Source organism: Equus quagga, chromosome 18, assembly GCF_021613505.1.
Source record: "Equus quagga isolate Etosha38 chromosome 18, UCLA_HA_Equagga_1.0, whole genome shotgun sequence".
NCBI lineage: Eukaryota > Metazoa > Chordata > Mammalia > Perissodactyla > Equidae > Equus > Equus quagga.
This window is the reverse complement of record NC_060284.1, coordinates 12524529-12546182: the sequence shown is the minus strand read 5'-3', so window position 1 is coordinate 12546182 and position 21654 is coordinate 12524529.

The window sequence follows — 21654 nt, the reverse complement described above, 5'->3', positions numbered from 1 at the left end:
AACCCCAGGAGTGGATACCATCTCAGAGAGAGGGTGTGAGCCAGGAGGAATGAGGGCTGGAGAAGCTTCTCAGCATGGAGCCCACAAGGACTGAACAATGAGACTCAGAGTTCAGAAGAGAGAAAGGGAGAGAGAGTGGGAGAAACCCAACGAAAAGGTAAAGTAAGGATATCCTGATCATCTGAGGATGCAGACTGTTTCCTTTTGCTCCCTTTCATACCACCAGCTGGCAGGGCCCTTGCTGTTGGCCACCAGGTCAAGTTTTCCTTTGAGAAAGGGTTTTGGGGCATGGTGCATCATCCACACACTTGCTCCATGCTCTGGGACAGGTCACTTCACCTCTCTGAAACTCAGATTCTCATCTGTAAAATTGGGGTGACACTGGCTTCTTGGAATTGGGGTGGTAATGTCAAAATTTAGTGTGATAGGGCATCCAAAGCACCAAACACACAGTACCTGACACATTGCAGAAGAGATACATATAAATTACATGTATATACTTTTCTTTCTCCCATACAGCCACTATACCTATCTATCTATCATCTATCTATCTATCTACCTAAGCTATGGATATAGTTTGCTTCCTCCCACGTAGCCACTTTGGCCTGGACTCAGGAGACTTAAGTTTGAGGCCTCACTCTGCCGCTAGGCTAACATGCCATCATGGGCCTCAGTTTCCTCACTAAGGAAAACATGAGGAGGGGGCTGGTCCATCTCTAAACTGCCTTCAAGCTCTAAGATTCTGTAATTCTCAGATGATAAAGAGGAATGTTTGGGAATCATATATTTAAGTTTTTTAGCAATGTAATTTCTCAGGAAAGGCAGAAGTCCCAAAATAACTGGTCTTCACTTAGCCTCATCAATAAGCTTCAAGGACACCATGACAACACTTTCTGATCTTCCTCCTCACACAGGCAACGGATGCGTCCGTGAGACCTAATTCTTAAGAGAGTCATTCATGAGTGAATGAGTCATGAGAGGGTTTAAGTCCATGAGAAAAAGCCCCTGCTTTCTTTTGAGGCCCTAGTAAAGTTAAGCGTGTCAGCCTCAGACAGCAACACTGGAGTGAATAATGAAAGCACAGGTGGTGGCTATAAATGTTGGGAAGGAAGGCTATCAAGTACAGAGACAGAATTACATTGAAAGCACATTTCTAGACAAATCCTCATGGCGTGTGTTTAATAAGTGTGCTATCTCCAGAGCCATAGGCTTTTAGAACATAATAATTATGTCACGGACCAGACTCACAGCTCCATCAGTCCAGGACTCTGCCTCAGGCAGGGCTCCTAGCAACTCATGGTGGGAGCTTCAGTGATCACCCCCACCCGACCAGATGGCGGGGACGTTCAGGATACTGGCCTTATTCTTTGGATCCTGCACAGCCCTGAACATGAGGTTTTACATAGAAGCAGCACTCAGTAAATATAGGGTAAATGAAGGAAAGGTGGGAGAGATGCCCCGAAAGTCCTAGGCACCCTCAATAATGGCTAATTGTTCAGTGGTGTATGAAACTATCTAAGCCTTTTTTGGATTTGTTTCATATTCTCAGCCTGTATGAGTTTGCATAATTAGTGACAATGTGCATCCGTTCATTTGTTCTAAATGGTTCTTTCCTGCTTGGAAGCATTTCCTCAAGGAGCCCTGAGTCTGATGGGAGAGGTGGCAGATGCATAAATATATAAATTATAAAGCAGAATGTTAATCATCAGAAAGAAAGTAAACAAAGCAACATGGGCATTTAAAGGAGAGGATGAATTTTAGGGAAATATAAATGTTTTGTGGACAGAGTGGTATTTGTGTCAGGTCTTTAAGGAGCTGTAAGATTTCGAGTAACAGAAATAAAAGGAGGAAGATGACATTTCAAGCAAAGTGAAAAGCCTGAGCAAGGCATGAAGGCAGAAGGTGAAAAACACATCCCTAAAGCAACTAGTTAGATTAAATGTAGGCTAGGGATTGTAGGAGTTAAGGCAGAAACACAAATTGAAGTTTTATTGTGAATAGATTTTATTTACTACTGAATTATGTAAGTCATAATATTTTCACAGGGAAGAATAGGATCAAACCTTAGAAATACTAACCTGAAAATCGGATTAAAAAGAAAACATCTGATTTCTGGGGCTCTCACTAGAGGACTATGTGCCTTGCTCTGGAAAGTCTGGTGGGTGACCAGCAGCTTTGGTACCACCTGGGAGCTGGTTAGAAATGTGGAACCTCTGGCTGTCCAGACAGACAGAATCGGAGTCTGCATTTGGACAGAATTTCCAGGTGATGTGTGTGCACATTAAAATAGAAGAAGTACTGGTCAAAGGAGAGCCAAGAAGAGCCTGAACACGGGTGGCTGCTCAAGAATGACAGGGAGGAGACAGAGAAAAGAGATGTCAAGAGGCAATGCAGACCAAGAGCATCAAAGGTATCTGAAGCTTTGCTCTGGGACCAAGAGAATGGTGGGGTCACTCTCCAGAAGCTGAGGAGGGAAAGGATATAGCTGCATGGGATGATAGGAGGGTGAAAATCTGCCTTCACATATAGAGGTGGAGGAGCCTGCAGGGAGCACCCAGGTGGAGATGCCCAGAAGGCATTTGGAGAAGCACATCCAAGACCACAAGCAGAGTCCTGTTGCACTTTACCTCAGCAACAAAGACATTCAAATGAAAAGGTAAAAAATCACCTAAAATGTTTGAATAGAATAAGAAAATGTCACAACTTAAAAGAAGCACAGATGTGATCTAGTCCAACCCTCTCCTGTGACGGGGGGAGTTGCAGGCTCAGGAAGGGGAAGTGACTTTAACAGGTGACCCAGAGAAATAACTCAACTAGATACTGAGTCACCCACTTCATTGTTATTTTAATAATACAGGCCTTGGAAACCAGGAATACTGGAATTGGATTCAAGGAAGATACAGCTAGAAATCCTGAAAGAATCAGTGAAAGTCTTAGTAAATGACTCAGCAAGGAAACTTCAGGAACTTTATAAACAAGCTTCTCGTGGTTCAAAGACTTTGGTGAGGTTTCAGGGTTATTTCAGATCACACTTGGTATTGGTATACCAAGACCAACTCTGATCTGGAACGTTTATTATATGACAACCATATGAACTAGCATTTATATAGCACATCTTATGTGCTAGGCACTGTGCCAAGAGCCTTACATGTATTAGCTTACTTAATACAACAACCACACAAAATGGGCATTCATAATCTCCCCCTTGTTACAGATAGAGACACCGAGGCACAAATACATTAACCAACCCTCCCAAGTTCATGCCACTAGTAAGTGGTAGCGCTAGGATTCAAACACGCAAGGATTTATCTTCCTCTTGGAAGATTGGCCACACATATGTTTCCTTCTTTTCATGTAAAACTATAGACCTTTCTGCGAGATTCAGTTCTAATCCTGTACAGACTGGTGAGCTAACACAAGTGCTCGGCTTGGGTTATGCATTAGTCTATATCCTCTTTGGCTAATCCTTGTGCAGTTTTGATCTAACACTGGCTTCTGTCCAATGATGTTAATCCACTCCCATATCCTTTTTAACGCTTCTCAGTCCCACTATCTTTAGGTCATTTCTAATGACCATTTTAATGTGTTTGCCTCTCAATGTGTTTCAGTAATAGGAGTCATGAAAAGATACTGCTTCTATTATTTTCAAAGGGTGAAGGCTTCTTAACTGGGTTTTCCTTTGTTCAGCTTTGGGGCTGAGATATCTGTTCAGAAGGGCTGAGTTTCCTTAGATGGAGACCAGGGGCACTGGCTGTGGTTGGCTCCCTCTCTGCATCCTGAGGAAGATGCTTCCAGCATGCCACCTGTGCCTCCTTTGCAGCATTGCTTGGTAAAATGTGCTCCAACTGTGTTTCCCTTGGAGGATGCTGGCACAGCTCCTCTGAAATAAATCCTCACAGCTGGAGAGAGCCGGGGCTGGGTGCAGAGGGAGAGGCTGTCTTATGGGGACCTTCATTAATGGTCTGTGGGTTGTCTTGATTTTCCACACGTTTGACCAAGTCAGTTTCCTGTCTTGGATCTCGTTCCTTCTTGTCAAATACCAAGTTTTTGGCTCTTCATTCTTGGCCTGACTGTGTGGGTGATTGATTTTAATTTTTCTGCTTGAAATGTCCCAAGCGTTTGCCTTCTGGAAAGGAGTCCAGAGCAGTGTCAAGGGAAAGGCCCAAAGTTTAATTTTCTCCAAATGATAAAACTGAAAGTCTATTTTCTTCTCTTTCTCCCTCTCATCTCTTTTCTTTTTTAAAAAAAATTTCTTAATTTTATTTTTTAAACGTACATACAATAAAATCAACCCTTTAAATATATGATTCTACAAATTTTAACAAATGTATAGAGTCACGTATCTACCAACATAATCAGTTCTTTTCTTTTAACGCCAAGTCCTTGAACAAAATATTAAGTGAACATGCTAATATTTCATATAAAATAATAAAATTATTATTAGCACAAGACTTGGTGACTTTTTTCCCCCAAAGAGGATTGTTATTCATTAAGATGTTTTAAACTTTGCAAGGTTTTGTTTATCTCTAAGAGGAACTTCCAGTTCTTGAACATACAGATGTAAGTAAACAAGATCAACATTTTCATGGTCTAATACAATTGATTCTACCAAGTGTACCTTTAAATTTCTTTTTTCCCTTTGGACTAGTATAAACGATGTTTTGATGATTTATTTTAAAGAATCTTGATTTTATTACTTCATTTGGGCACTTATTTATTTAGGACAAGAAAAATAAATGATATCTGGTTGAGAAATGATATTTACATCTCGTAATGTGGAAGACAATGTTGTGAAAACAAAACAAGTAGAGGGATATGAATGTAGGCAAGCTTGACTATCACTTCAAATCCCAGTTTCTAGATTTGGGGAAAAGTAGTCACCACGTGGAAATGAGGCTACAGGGAATAATGTGTCTGCAGCTTTGTATTTGAAGCCAAAAAATATAGGGGGAAAAAAGAATTTTATTAATGGAGAGTAATCTGTATGATTTTGAAAGGCAAAACAAAACGAAAGCCCAAAAAGTCATTTCAGATAGTCTCAACTTTTAAGTTCTTGAAAGAAATTATTTTTTCTCAGATTTCTTTATTTCAGAGTCTTTGCATACTCCATCTGTTTCTCTCTCTGGCCTCTCACTCTTCAAGACCCAGCTGAAAGGAATCCTCTGAAAAGCTTTTCTGGTTCCCCAGGGTGGAGTTAGCCATTCTCTCCTCTGTGTTCAGCTCCAACACCTCCTAGAGCATTGACCATTTTGTGTCACAAACATCTATCTATAAGTCTGTCTTCCTCCTTGAGCTATGAACTCCTTGGGTAAGGGGCCATGGCTTATTTACCCTTGTTTTAACAGAGTCCTAGCAAAGAACCCACTCGTTAATGAACGAAAAATGAGTGAATAAATATCACCGAGCAATTGATTAAATAGTCAACATTCATACACATTCAATTAATAACGTTAGTTAGACGGAGCAAAGTGCTGGGAATACAATGATGAACAAAATTGCCCTGGTCTTTGCCCTCATAGAGCTTAAATCTGGTGTGGGAGAACAATAATAAATATTGCCATTTTTAGAGACGGTGTTTTTTCTTGATTGATAGAATGCATTTTAAATCGTCAGCTAATATATTTTCTGATATCACTTTTATGACACTACTAACATTTGATCTTACTCTGATGAGATTTTAGTTTCAGCAAAGGGCTTCTAAATATGACATTCACATAATTAGAAAATATGTGGGTTTTTTATTTCTTGGGTTTTCTTGTTTGATGTATTAAGTTATAATATATATAAATATTCAATCATATATATATAAATATATACTAGTGGAATCTGGTAAAATGAACAAATGAATTCAAGTTAGGAGATAATGATTCTACATCTAGATTTGCCACCAAGCAACTCACTGAAAGCTTGCCTTTTGACACCCAATTCATAAGTTACATTGTGCATACCAGCTGCATGGGCCACTTGTACCGAAATCAATAGAATGGGCTGCTAGTTCCTTTCACTTCAATTTAAGGCTTGAATTACATTTATGATGATATTTTTATAAACTAATGGTTTGCTTGGCTGATCTAGTAACTTGCATACAAAACATCCAAATTTTGATGGCAAACTTTCTCTTTGGAAAATGGTTTGATTAAATATAACAAAACAAGGGGAAAGAAAGCATCAGAATTTTCTGTTTACTCATTGGTGTTTTGTTTTCCTCCATCCCAAGAAAGAAGAAGCTTGCTTATGTTTTGATAATAGCATTTATTTGTCAGATGGTGCAGGCAGGATCCAGCTGTTTCCCATAAAGATATCTTGGGAAATAGTGATGGTGCTGTCTACAATGGCAGATGCTATCTGATACCATTTCTAGGGGGTAGTTCCTGTTGAAATGTTGTACAAGAGTTTTTTAAAGAACAGGCCAAGATGTCAAGAATGGTTAGTGCTGATACATGCCAAAGTCAATGCAAAATAAGTAGAGAGGAAAACAAAATCCTCTTTGAAAGAGGAAGGAAAGGTTCAGAAGACAGTTAAAAGCAGGCAATGCCCACAGTGTGTTGAGAGGGGGATTGGTAAAACTGTCTGATAGTGAGGCTGAAAGCTGAAAGCTATGGCCGTAGTTACTGGTGCCCAGATCTTAGTAGATGTTTTCAGAATGAAGGTTAGGAATCTGAGCTTGACAATAGGAGGAAGAGAAAGCAAACTCAGAAGCCCTCACATGCTTGGAGCTAGGTCATTTATGTAGGTTGATCTTCCACTGAAGGACATTAAGAATTCTCCTCACAGTCAGCAAAGAGGAATAAAGCCTCCACATATGGAGTGCTGGACCCAGGTCTGGGCTCCATATGGGTGAGAGGCAAGACAAATGGCAACAATTCCAGAAGAGGGAGCCCAGGGGAGAGAGAACTGTGAAGCTACGGTCCATGAGAAATGAATATGGAGACAAGGGGTTCAGGGGAGACAGGACAAGCTTCGGTCAAATGTTTTAAGAGATGTCATATGGAAAGTCTTGGTCTGTGAGTTCCTTAAGGCTGGGCTGGAATCTACAGGCAGAAGTCACAAAATGTATAATTCATCTGAACATGAGTAAAACCAGTATATGGGATAAGCAAAGTGGGTATAAACATAAATGAAAGTTGACTTTCATCTCACACTGTCTTTTTAAACCTGTTCTTTGGAAGTAGTCTTTCCCTACTCTGGATGAAAAGTTGGGCAAGCCCATGACTTTTATGTTCCCTTTTAGGTAAAAGAAAGTTCCACAGCTACTTAAAGTCGAAAACACAGCCTCAAACCAGCAATTAAAAATGACGGCGATGTCAAAGGGGGTGGCCCTTCTCTGTTTCCCCGCCTGTTGCTGCTTCTCTTCCCCCAGCTTGCTCACTGTGATTTCCCACCCTTCCAGGTAGAAGCAAAGGAAGGAAGGAGAGGAGGGGGCAGGAAAGGCCGAACTGGCTGCTCTGCTACATGGTCTCATGTCTGCAGTTCAGTTGACCTGGGGAAATGCAATCCGGTCTGACAGTTGCTCCTTTCCCCTCTGCCCCTGGGAATCCTCCTCCCGCTCCTCTTGTGCTGAATCTTTAGTGTCCTTTTAGTGGCCATAAAGAGCTAAGAAAACTAGCACTATGTCTTGTTTTTACAAACACACGATCTGGAAGAGCAGGCCCTTCTTCATATAGCAGCATTTCTCTTCTGCTTCACTGGCAAAGCAGCTGGCCGAGCCCTTCTCTCTACAGCCTCCCTTGGTTCCCTGTGCTTGCCAACTACAAGAGGCAAGCATCCAGCTCTTCTAGTGGACCCACCGAAGCCCTCTTTCCCTCGAATTGAGATGATGGTAAAGAAGGCACTCTCCAACCTTTCCCCCACAAGAGCCTTTCCAATCTCTTACAACTTGACCCTTTTATACCCTACACATTGCAGACAAGTCTTCTAATAATTTCTCAGCCATAGCCATGTGTCTCGCAATTCCTTTTGGAATTTGCTGTTTATCATCAAGAGAAACGGAAATTAGAAGAGCTCCATGTTAATACCTTATTACCCAAGGGAGGAATTTTTCAGATAAATACTACATTATTTATTGTGCTGAGTTGGGGCCTGGAGTCAGCTGGTGGTTTCCAAACTTTACCTTGGCCTTAATTTGCAGTTTTATGGCAGTGTCTCAGGGACTGTAGGTGGAGACAAGAGGGATGTCTCAAGTGGTTCTCTGGCTCCTCCACCCTCGCATCAACTGGAGCAGCCCCACTATTTTTTCCTATATTTTAAGTTTTTATGTAAAGTTTTTTTGGAAGAGGGTTATGCTGACAAATAAAAGGCTGCTAACCCAGTAAAAACCCCCTGACCGAAGACTCAGTCACTCATTTGCCTACTCTAAGGAAGACACCATCCTCAGCAGGTTGACTTTGATCCTAGGTGTTCAGAACTGCTATCACAGCTAATCAGCAGTTTCCAGTTCCCCTTACTATGAAAAATAGCTCTTTTTAGGTCAGCCATCTACTCTCTGGGGAAACTTGGTTGAGTTACTGAAATTTTGCATATTTCAGTTTTCTCATCTGTTAAATACCTATCTGGTAGTATTGTTTCTGGTAGTATTGAATCCTATATATCGAATGCCTAACCTGATATTGCAATCACTGTTGGTATTCAGGAAATCACAGCTATAGGGCCTTTCAAATCTTCCTTGGAAGTTAGCAGGCAACATCCCCAGGAATCATCCTCTGCTATGTCATCAGTTTGAGGATTTTGCTCTGATGATACTTGTGCCAAGGGGACACCATTGGTCCTCTCAAACCATTTCCTTCTCCTACTCCTGAAGAAATTTAAACCTCTCAGAGAGTTTCCTTGGAGCCTTTTATCATAGGTACAGGCACAAATTGCCCATCTGGGCAGCTGTTCCTAAACAGAAACTTGAGCAAACCTCATTACTGGATAGCCCAGAAATGGCCTCTGCAACTTGTGACAGAGCAGCCACAAGGCACCAGAAGGAAGTCTTATGAAGATAAAAGAATTAACAATTGTTATAGATTCTGCTTGGAAATTGCAGTCATCTCAAGTCTACTAACTTCTAACATTTCTTAGTGTCCCCAGGAGGTAATTCCCAATATCATAAATTCCAGATGAAGGATGGATCTTGTGAGAGTTAATTTTTTGTGTCAAGTTGGCTTGGCTATGGTGCCTAGTTGTTTGGTTTAGATGTTGCTGTGAAAGTATTTTTGCATGTGATTAACATTTAATCAGTAGATTTTGAATAGAGCAGATTACCCTCCATAATGTGGGTCGGCCTCATCTGATCATTTGAAGGCAAAAACTAAAGTTTCCTGTAAAAGACGGAATTCATTCTCAAGACTGCAACACAGAAACCCCGCCTGAGTTTCTAGTCTGTCTGCCCTGCCCTGCAGATTTCAGACTCAAGACAGCAACATCAGCTCTTACTTGAATTTCCAGGCTGCTGGCCTCCCCTACAGATTTCAGACTTGCCAGCCCCCACAATCACATGTGCCAATTCTTTAAAGTAAAGCTCTCTCTGTATCTATATATGTCCTATTGGTTGTTTCTCTGGAGGACCCTGACTGATAAAGACCCCATCTCGGTACTCCTCACAATACCCAACACAGTGCTGAACTGACTTTCCTTCGGGGGGTTGGTCATTCCTTGAACATGAGCTATAGTATAAGTGGCCACAAGATTGGGCTCTATGTGGAAGAGCACTGTCCAGGGTTTAACTCTGCCCTGCCACTTACGACCTGTACCGCGCTCATTTTTGGCGCTCAGCCCTGCAACCTTCTTGTCAACTCAGCCACATAAAGCCCAGGTCATTCCCTCTGACATTGCCTGTGGTCTTTGCTCACAAGGAATCCTTTGTGGCAGAAGTCACAATGACTTCAGCACCTAGGCCCACTAACAGGACCAATGGGGACTCTGTTTTCCCAAAATGGTTGCCAAGAGGTGATAGGTGACAAACTGGAAGTGAAGAAAAATTAATGCCAAGTGAGATAGATGTTAATAAAGAGAAAGACAGGAGATAAGAAGGAACCAGAAGATAAAGTGCATGCTCTCGCTCTCCACGGTGAGCTGTCCTGAGATGCGGTGGTTCCACAGGGATGTCTAAACTCTTCAGGGAATCCCACAGGACCAAGCAGACCACTGTAGAGAAAAGCTCCCAGTAAAGCACCACTTTGAACTGCTTTCCCTCCTTCCTTGCCTCACTTTTCCTTTTCCTTCATCTACGACTCCCTGGAATGGCATGCCCCACACCTCAATAAAGTGTCCACATGTAAGTTTTGTCTTCTAAAGACCTGAGCTAAGACACTAGCTATATGACCTTGATAAATCACTGGTCCAACCTAAGCTCCAAATTCCTCATATTTAACATGGAAACAGTAAGAATAGTTTCTTCATAGGGATGTTTCGAGGATTGGATGACATAATGCACAGATCCTGGGGATGCTTTTGATGGATGACAACTACGGCTGTTGCTGCCCCAGGCAGTAAGTGCACAGGGCCCCCTTACATGCAGGAGGAGCAAACACTTCCCAGTGCCGCCTGTGACCAAGCGGCTCACTCTGTCTAATTCTGGGACCCATTGATAGGAAGCTCAGTGCTGTCGCACAGGTAAGCCAAGTTCTCTGATAACACCAGAGCAGAATGCCTGTTCCCCAGGGGCAGCTGTCTCCCAGGTGCAAGAGGAGTGAGGAACTGACCATTCCCACCACTCCTCCTAACCTCACTCATCAGTATCTCTGTTTCCGTAGGGAGGAGCAGAGGGTGGGGCAATCAGCCAGAAGTGTTCAGAGAAAGTTCCTTCTTATGAAAACCAGGAGTGGTGAAGACATACTCCATCTGCTGCCATGCACTGTAGCACTTTATCATGTCCTAACTTGAAAAAGAAACTGTTGGGGTGGGATTGGGAGGATTTCCTAGAGGAAATGTCATTTATCCTGAAACAGAAAATAGGATGGATTTTGAGGCTGCAATTTCAGAGCTAGAGTGCAGAGTTAGGGAAAGGAGCTGGTTCTAGGCTTCAGGCCCTTGCAGACGTGCCTTGGGGAAAATGGTGTGTGGATATGTGGGAGGGGGTGTTGGGGGGAGTGTGCGTGCACCGGCATACATGTATAAAATAGAGAAGCTATAGAACCAAGCATATAAAATGATTGAGAACCTGGGTTTATGGGGGCAGGGAGAGTCTAGCTGAGTACACCCTGGGTGAGGGATCAGAAGAGAGGCATCCTCTTCTCCTCTGCACCTGGAGAACCCCCAGCCACACCAGAGACAGGAGCAGGGACCTGATGTCACCACTCTTCTTCAACAGATAGAGGTTGTACCAGGCTCCAAGATTGCCAGGCTAGGCGGTGGGGGTTCATGACCAAGTCACTAAGCTGCCAGTGTTTCAGTGACGCCATGTGGGACAGCAGCCAAAAGAACGGGAGTCTTCAACAGAACAAAAAGGGTTCTCTCTTCAGGGCCATACTGATAGAGAACTCCTTAGGCTGAGGAAGTATAATTGGGATTCTAGAAGCTACCATGATGGGAAGGAAGAAGGACACACTTGTGGTTAGGATGAGGTCTCAGAGTTATTTCCTTAGATTATTTAAAAGATCATTTCCTTTTCTTTGATTCTCTAAATTGGTAACTTAAGATGGTTTCTTGTTTACATCTTAGTTTTTTGGAGAAAGGATAGCGTAATGATTAAGAATATATATTCTGGAGCTTAACTGCCTAGATTTAAATCCTGGCTCTGCCATTTGCAAGCTTTGCGACCTATGCTTCAGTCCCCTCAAATGTGAAATACGGATGGTAATAACTAACTCACAAGATATAGGGAGGATTAAAGAAAGCTAACACAAGTGAGCACTTGGCACAGTGCCTGGCACACAATACGTGTTCACGAAATGAAATGTCAGGTAGTAATAGTGCCTTGGCTTTTCCTAGGGATCTTGCTTTACCCAGTGGAAATGGAGGTTCACAAAAGGTTCTCAGAACTGGCTGAGCACATTCACAATCTACTCAATGATGGAGCCCTTTCTTCAAAAGAAACAAAGTGAGCTGAAGAGATAGAATGCCAGAATTCAGAGTTTGATGGTAGGGCTTCCAGCTGAGAGTTATTTTAAGGTACAAGCAGGTAGTGTCATGAAGACTTGGGAGCAGCTCAGTGATCCCACAGAGACACCACTGGCAAGCAAATCGTGTAGCAGAGCCCAGGGTGTTCCCCGGAGATTCAGCCGTGGGCCTGAACTGGATTATTTTTGTTTCCATTTCTAAGGAGAAGCTGGAAGGGAGGGGAAGTTGGATTCAGAGAGTAAAATAAGGGTATTGGATAAGATGATCTCTAAATACTGTTCCAGCCTTCTGCAAAGCAGGGAGTCTGTGAGCATGACAAAAAAAGGGAGATTTAAAAATATTCAAGGCAGGGAGAATCCAGGCAGATGCTCAGGAAAATATGTCCCAATCAAATTCCTGCTGAGCCTCAGAATACCCTGGTAAGGGAAATGATGTGAGTTTCATACTCAGACTTAAGGAAAATAAAATGAAGCACATGAGGTTGGGGGAAAATCTTAGACTGGCAGAGAGATAAGCTTCTTTATCCAGCCAGTCTCTCCTCATTTCACCATGGCTAGAAGTTGTGTTTTGTCAAAGAATGCTTTAAAAGGATTTGGATGGACAAGTCCGACAGTGGCAACAATTAAGTGATCCTTATTCTCTTTTGAAATGTCCTGTTTGAGCAATGGTTATTAGGCCCGGACTTACTAGGGTAAAATAATTCATGAGTTACATTCAAGTGTGACTGTCTGAAGATCTCGGGACTAATGGAATAGCCCTACATGTCTCTAGGAGGCAGTCCAAATAGTTGTGATGTGCAGTATAGTTTGTGTGCTATAAGGTCATGAAATTAGACTGTAAAACTCCATTTGATGGATAAGGATATTAAAATGGAATTAACGTATTGTTGCAAGAGAGGAATTCTTGTGCTTCAAGAGATGAAAGACGAGGGAAGCTTTGGCAAGACTAGGGATGAGACAAGCAGCTGCTGTGCAGATCTTTTTGCCATTATTCTACCAGAGCATCCCTAAAATTTCCAGTGCAGGATCTCTCGCCCTACACAAACACCAATCATTCTGCCAAGATGTTGGCTCAACTCTCAACGGAGGAGCTGAAGCCACTCTATTCAGTCCATCAGCAAAGCCTCAGACTCACCATGCTCCTTCTCTCTTAGCCATTCTGTCTCTAAGACGGCCTTGTCACCCTGCTTGTCATTCTTTCTTCGGAAGAAAGAAGAAGAGAAGAGAAGAGAATCTTAGGAGGCATCAACTGAAATCTGAGACGAGACAGCAGTCTTCCCCTAGTGCTGTCTTCCTGCTCACACCAAGCTTCACTCTCTTAAAAGCATAGCACAATTTTAGAAAGCAAAGCAAAGCATTAATGTTATGGCTCCAGCTTGGGCACAGAGGACATGCCTGTTAGTACAAATACCCTTTATCTCCAGATGTCAGCTTCTTTAGGAAAGGATTCTCACATGAGAATGACCTCCAACACCACCAAGGATATGGGGTTCTTACCGTTTTGGGAAGAAGTAGTTATATCCATGCAACTTAGCATACCAGGTAAAGAAAATATACCCGCCTCCAAAAAATTAGCCCCATCTTCTTGGTCACTCAGTGACTCAGATTTCCTACCTGAAAATTAGAAAACTAGGCTCAAGCTAATGTCTCTGTGACTAGCCAAAATGTCTGAATATTTAAAAATATGTGGATGTGGGGTACCAAAAGTGCTCATCCAGAGGGCTGACTCACTTTTTGGCAACTGTGTAATGCCAAATAGCATCTCGGTCAAAGATTTCAAGGAATTTTTGGTGTAAACGAAATAGACCCAATTATTTGTTATAATTTCTTGAATGCCCAGGGCTGCCTTAGCTCTGACTGTGCGTTGGTTGGTTTGCTGCCAGGCCACCTGTCTCACTTTCTCAACCTTCACTGTAACATATGCAGTAAAAAAAAGTAATCTAAGACGTGGGTTCAAATTCCAGGCTAGTAGGAAAGTTTCTTGGCCACCTGAGCTTCATTTCTATCATCTGTAAAGTGGAAATGAGAATAACTTACCCTGTAGTATTGTCGTGAGGAGTAAATATAACGTATGTTAAGCCCCCAGCTCACAGCAGACCCTTAATAAAGAAATAGTAGCTTAATGAGGGCAAACACAGTGTGAATTAGCACCTGCAGAGGCAGGATCATTCATCATGAAACTGCTGTTTAAACTCCCTCCCACTGTCCCAGGGTTTCCCACAAGTGTGTTCTCTGACCATTTGCTGCAGAATCCCTCAGAGTGCTTATAAGAGATAGAGATTTCTGGTCCCCATCCCAGATGTGGCAAATCGGAATCTCCGGGAATCACCATCTCTTAACATCTCTCCAATCTCCAGACGACTCGAGTATTTTAAAATTGGAGAACCACTGAATTAGAGCACTTGTTAAAACATATTACTCTTTTTAGTCATGGGTTTGTAAAGAAATAGACGTGTCATATGTTTCAAAGATTTTTAAAGCACTCTCTGCAGTTCTTGAGTCCTGAGGTCTGCAAGTCCTCTGAAAGATTAGGTAATATGGTCAATTTGGGGGTTTAAAAAGCTAGTCAAGGTAGTTCATGGTGAAGCTGTCCTTTTATTTTTCCTTGATTTGCTGCCCAACTAAGTAATTCTGCACTATTATTTAGGCCCAATGAGCAGCACTTAACCAATTCCCTGGGCTGTTAAATACAATTTTATATTATTTGCTCATTTAGCCTAATAAAACTCCAACTACCGTAGAAGATGCCTGGTCTCAAATCCACTTATTCTTAGACTCAATCTTCCAAAAGAAACTTTGACCGGAGCACAGACGTCTTGAACTTACAGTTGAACAGAGAAAAATTACCCAGCAGCATGAGACACTGGGCTAGTATGGATACATGTGAGCACAAAGGTGAAAATCTGAACAGCAAACACTGGCCACTTCTTTGGCAATGTAGAATACGGCACAGCTCTGGGGCATCTGCTGTAAACGCAGAAACAGGGTTGGCAGAGCTGTCAGGTTACCAGTGTTCATCCAGCAGTGAAACCAGGGAATCTCCATGAAGCCTGAAAAGGAAGTGAGTCAATTTCACTGGCAAAGCCTGAAAGCTCCCCCGACGTTAGTGGAGGCTTTATTAAATGGGACCCACAGCTGAGTGGTGATATGGAGAACTTGGAGAGAGGCCATGAAGGGCAATCAAGATCAATCAAGCTTTGGAGGAATAAATTCTTTGAGGGACTGGTCTCCTTAAGACCAGAGCAATAGAGTTGTGGGCTGGAAGAGCGGCTGTTCAGGGGAGATTAACCGTACATTTAGATGACTAAGTGATAGTTAGAGTGTAAATACTTCTACTAAGAACATCAAAAGAGTAAGCTTGGGCTGAACTTCAGCAGAAATTGGGCTTGAAATTGAAGACTGGTCGTGAGGGAGAGTGTTACTGTTTCAGTGTTTTAGGGAAAGTTCTAAGGCTGCTTTTCCACTTCAGAGCACCCGCTCCCCTCCGCCTGCTACTCGCCTCACCCCTCACTGCAGTAGCCACCACTTCTTGATTTAGGACCAACAATATGCCAGAGACTAGGCTTACTGCTTTATATTTCCTATCTCATTTAATCCTCATGGTAACCCTGCTACGTGGGTAGTGGCGTGCTCATTCACCAGACAGAAAACAGGCTCCACGAGATTAAGCAACTTTCCCAGGCTCACACAGTCATAAAGTGGCAGACCCTGTGTGTCTTGTTCCAAATCTCTAAGCGTATTTTATTCTGCCCATTCGCTTGTAGGTCAAGAAGCCAGTGTGGCTGGAAGCAAGCGAGAGAGTGAATGAGTGAGTGAGTGAGTGGGGGCGAGGGCAGGAGATGAGGTCAAAAAGTAATAGGCTGGGGGCAGGGGCAGCCCCCTGATGATAGGTGCCCTTCAAGGCCGTAGAAGATGTTGGATTTTCTTCTGAATACGAAGGGAAGCCACTGCAGGTTTTGGGCAGAGAAGCACTAACCTCGGTTTTAAATAGATCTGTATGAACATATTTTAGAGAAGAAGGGGTGAAAGCCAGGAAAATAGTGGTGTAGCTGTTTAATAGTCCAGCTGAGAGATGGTGGTTTGCACTAGGTGTTGGTGGCAAAGATATGGGGAAATGCGTAGATTCTAGAGATATTTCAAGGGTCAAACAAACAGCATGTGATGAACTGGTAAGCGATATGCCCAGCATCAGTAGTAAGGCTGGGCTAGGGCTGGAATGAGGCTCTGACTACCTGAAACCAAACCCTGCGATCTTTCTCCAAACTGCAGTGAGCCATGGTGACAGGTTACTGAGAAAAGGATTTCCTGAGCCTGAGGCCAAAATACAGAAAGTTTCCAGCATGTGAAACTTAGGACTGAGTTGTCTGCATGTGTATCCTGTGTCTGTGGCCTGTTCTCCTCTCATACCAAAAAAGAAGACAGTTGACAGCAGATTACCTAGAACACAGATAAAAAACAATTGCCAACCCCATGTCCAAGCATTTCAGCCCCCTTTGAAGACTGATGGAGCCAGGTCAGCTGCTGGCCTAGAGCAGCTACTGTGGGCATGGCGAAAGGTAAATCTTATGGGTTAAGCTATATCAGGTAGAGGATGGGAGGAGCCAGTCAACAGAAACGGAAGACAGTGGCCACATTTACACAGCAAAAGCCAAGTGTAAGATTGAGCAATTACCCAATAACTGCAGGCTGGGGAGTCAGCCAATTTGGGTAACTCAGATAAAAACATGTGCTTTGGCTGCTTCTCTCGCCTGAATTACTCGATAATGACCCAACTGTCTGTTTTGCTTAGTTGAAGAGAACAAGAAACAGGTCCATCCGAGTTGGACACCTTCCATCTGAGTTGGACACCTTCCAAGGGCCATGGTGTAGCCCAGGCTGAGGGGTCGGCAGGGGAAAGGCTGCCCCCAGGAGCCTGTCTTCAAGCTGGCATGATGTAGTTAACCTTGATAAAGGGTGCGCTCTGTCAGTACCCTGTGCTGGAGACCCTAAGAGGAACAATCCCTACTCTGACGTTTCTCAAAAGCTAGACTCGAGATCAACTCAAGAAAGGATAATTATAATAAAATGTGTGAAGCATGGAGATGCCTTTGAGGAAATGATGGGAACAAGTGACCCACGCTAGGATGGGGTGTGGGCTGGGGAATAATCAGGGAAGGCTTCCTGGAGGAGATGATGCCTGAGTGGGGTCCTGGAAGATGAGTAGTTATTAGCCAGGAAAAGAAAGTTGGGGAAGGGAGAGGGAAGGCTAATGTGCAGTCTGGTGGCATTTTTTTCCTCTGGTGGTAAGAGTTTACCAAAGAATATTAACAGATAATATTCAGGTTTTACTATGCACCAAGCACCTTAGTAAGCACTTCATAAGCATTATGTTATTGCATCTTCACAATAACCATTTGGGAATGGCGCTACTATTGTTCTGTTTTGTGTATGAGGAAACTGAGGCACAGGACAGTTCAATAATTTGCCCACAGTCACGCCAGTGGGTTGTGGCAAAACCAAGACTTCAGACTGAGTGACTTCAGAGTCTTTGCATTGTTTCTCCCCATCGTGGTTTTGTTTGTAACTCGGCTTCTGCAGCCCTGGGTACTGCCATGCAGTTGCCACACATCCATGACAGATCAGAATTGATTCACACTTCACAGAGGCCAAAAGTCTGCTCTCAGAGTGGAACTCTAGCAGGTGAATACACGCAGAGGTAGCAATGCCACCTTTACTTGCCTGGTCCTGAGCCAGCTCAGCATCACCTCAACTCTGCCCGATTTGTCCCTGGCACCTAGTCCCCAGCCCTGTGGGAGCTCAGTGCACTCCTCAGAGCCCATGAATTCCCTGCAGACTCTGGCTGCCTCCACTTAGTTTCACCACGGTCTCTCTTCTTCCATCCCAATAGGAGTGCAAGCCTGCCGGAGGGTGGGATCCACGTCTTTGTTAGAATTTTCCTGATGGCTCTCCCACCTGCCTTCCATTACTGATCTCCTGTAAGTGCCAGGCTCTGCTGAGGAGACTGCGAAGCTAGCTTTGCTCATCAAGACATGTTTTTACCATTGTCATAAAATGCAGGCCATGTTCTGAAAGATAAATGATGAAGTAGGAGAATTGCACATGGTCTTGCCTGGAGGAGTTTCAATCAAAGATGAATTTTGTGGTTCAGATCCAAGCTGGCGAAGTAGCAGACTCATTCCAGTGCATCTGAAAGAAGTGAGCTAATAACTAGTGGTGGTTCTCTGGAGACTTCACTCTGGTTCCGGGAAGTAAATATTTTGAAATTGAATTCGCAACAATGGTTTCCATTTTCAAATATAGCACCATAATTCCTTTGGGTTTCAAAAATATATTTTTGCAAACGTTCAGATCACCTAAATCACACGGAGATTTTCTACATCCAAGTTACAGGTGACAACTCTACTTGCCCGCAAAACTCTTTAAGATCAAGAAGGGAGTTTACGTGGACAGCGAATAGATGTTTTCCGTTTGTACTAGGTTGGGATAAGAGAGGAACTTCATCTGAGAACATGGAATTCATTACCAGTGCAGATGCTCCACCTCTGACTCTATCTGAAGAAATGGATGACACGCCGCCTCCTCGGGTTGCTGGGGTTGGGGCAGTGCTAGCCAGGATTCTCGTGCTCCAGCACCCAGACTTGGTTTGCCTGGTCTCCTGCCACCAGCCCCACCCTCCTAAATTAATAGATCATGTTTTTACCATCTCTTCTCCACTTCTTATCTCACTTTAGCCTCACAAAAATCTTCCTTTCACTGTTGAGGAAACCAGCATCCAGGGAAGCTAAGTGTCCTTGTTACAGAGTTCATTGGTGTCAGAGAATGTGCTAAATTCTAGGTGTTCTGCATCTCACACTAAATGGTGTAAAAAGAATTTAAAATGCCCACAAGTATATCAAAAACATTTGCTGAAGGAAAGGAGGAAGAATACTTTCTGTGAGAATTTTAAGAAGAGTTCTTTTGGAATTTGAAGTCATCCTAGGATGCTCAAGCATGGAACATCATTCTGACTGTTTTTCTACCACCCTCCTTCAGTCAACTGAGTGCTTACCTAGTGCCTACTCTGGCAGGCACTGTGGAAGGCAATGGAAACAAGTCCCTCCCAGGACTCACTACCTCTTCTCTTACTTCTTAACATCCTTCTTTCTTCCTGTGATACCCCTCCCTCCCCCCTCCATACACACGGTCTACCCCTAAACTCTGCTCTCAGGCCCCACCAAGTGCAGATCCTTGGTAAGTACTGTACACGTTGACATAACATAGAAAGGGAGAAGGGTGTTTCCTGCAGGGGTTTTGACAGCCTCTAAGCCTAAGGAAGTCTATCTTCTTTGGAGCTGCTTCTGAAACTCAAGCAATTGGGAACCACTTATGAATTTATTCTCCTGAGATCTCTACAGATTTATAAAAATAATCTGGTGCTCTGGAGAACTCTTACATATTAAAACCACAGGCCTAATTATGTTCATCAAAGTTCCTTAAATTTCAGTTCACCCCACCTGTTGGATGGAGACATGGTGACACACAGAAATGTGTTTGAAGTGTGAAGGGCCATGTAAATAAAGGTACCAATATGATCATCAACAAAGCTAATATAATGTGATAACATAAAGAGTGCCAGGTACTAAAGTAAAATATCTGGTATCAAGTGAATGACACTTCAGCTGAACAAATGCTGAAGAACGTTCACTTAGCCATGGGTGCAGAATAACTGAAGGAAGAAAGATCACAAAAGTGGTAGCCTGTGTTTAACTTAACTCCCTTCACAAAGAACTAGTTCTCTGAAATGTAAATTAAAATGTCATGTAAAGTAATAAATGAAACATAAGGCTTTAAAAATTATCTTTTTGGGGCCAGCCCAGTGGCATTGTGGTTTGAGTTCTTGCGCTCAGCTTCACTAGCCCAGGGTTCGCAGGTTTGGATCCCAGGCCTGGACCTACACATCGCTCATCAAACCATGCTGTGGTGGCATCCCACATACAAAATATAGAGGAAGATTGGGACAGATGTTAGCTCAGGCCCAATCTTCCTCTCACACACACACACAAAATTATCTTTTGCCCAAGAAATTGGAAAAATAATTAAGATATTAATTCCACTGGTAGGCAACATAGACAAGTGCTCTGGAAACACCTCAACCACTCCTCATGGAGATGTAAATTAGTGCAGCATTGTGGGGGCAATTAATGACTTTCAAGAGTCTTAAAACTATGCATGCATGTCCATTCCACTTACAAGAATTCATTCTTGGGAAATGAGGATGTGAATGAAAAGGTAGCTATGAAGATGCTCATCACGGTGTTGCTTAAAATAGCGCTTAAAGTACAGAAGTGAAGAATATGGCATCTGAAGTCAGTGAGCCGTTAGATTCAAATCTTGGCTTTATTATTTCTCACCAAGACTCTGGACGTATTACGTTTTAATTTCACACTTGTAAAATAAGGGTGATAATAATAGAACCTGTTTCATGAGATGGCTATAAATATTTAACACAATACATCTAAGGCACTGAGGGCGCACTGAGAGCACTCACGATGTTAGATTACGTGCATTATAATGAAACATTAGAAACAACCTACATATCTAACAAATTGTTTCATCCAAGCAACGTAGTACTATATTTCAACTAAAATGATATTTTAGATGAAAATTTCACTTGGAGAGATGTTTATTATATTAAAGGGGAAAAGCAGGCTATAAAACAGTATTTACTCTCTGAATCCAAGCAGACATTTATTACACGTTATCCAGTATACCTGAACTTGTTTTGAATTCAAATTCATTTCTCTCTCTCAAAATTTAGTTGTATTCCAAAGGAGCAAAAAACAAATAGTGCTAATTTCAGTTCCTTTACCTCCTGGGATGGAGGCCATTGAGAATTTTTCCTGGGCTACGATACTTTTGGTACTTAGTGTATTTCAGTCCAAATGATTTCTGTTCTAAATAACAAAATAGAAGCATTTCTTTTACTAACAGGTAAAGTCCTCCAAGCCGTAGCAAAAATCCCAAGATCCCATCTAGTCTCATAATGCTACTAGAGTGATTACATACATAATTTACCAAGTCAAGAAATACTACAGCTATCAGTTTTCAAATGCCTATAGCAATTTTTAAAAGCATGAACCTTGATTCTAACAATGTTTATTATGGGACACTCAAAACAGATGTACTTACAATTTAAAGTGATATAGAATTTTAAGAATATTTGCATAATGCAAAATTACTGCTAAATGTTAACGCTACCTTGTGCTACTAACAAAAGGACACTTAAGAGTATTGACTTAATGTGACTTCTGTTTCAATGTTTCAATTGGTGATTCAACTGATTTGCATAGCAAAAATGTTATCCTTACCATTTCCCAGTTCAGGAATCTCTGAATGCCTAAGAGATAACTACTCATTACTCAGGTCTTTGCTAGCACAAAAATACAAAGGTTTCTTTCTCCAATCTTGACAAAAGCTGTTTGATCACCCCTCAATTTCAAGCAAACAAGTACTGTGCCCACATGCTTACACTGAATATTAATAGCATGGAAATACTTCAATTCTTTCCTAACGTGCAAATTCTTTTTAGTACTTTCATATCTATCTCATTTCATCACTAACATTAACAAGTATATAT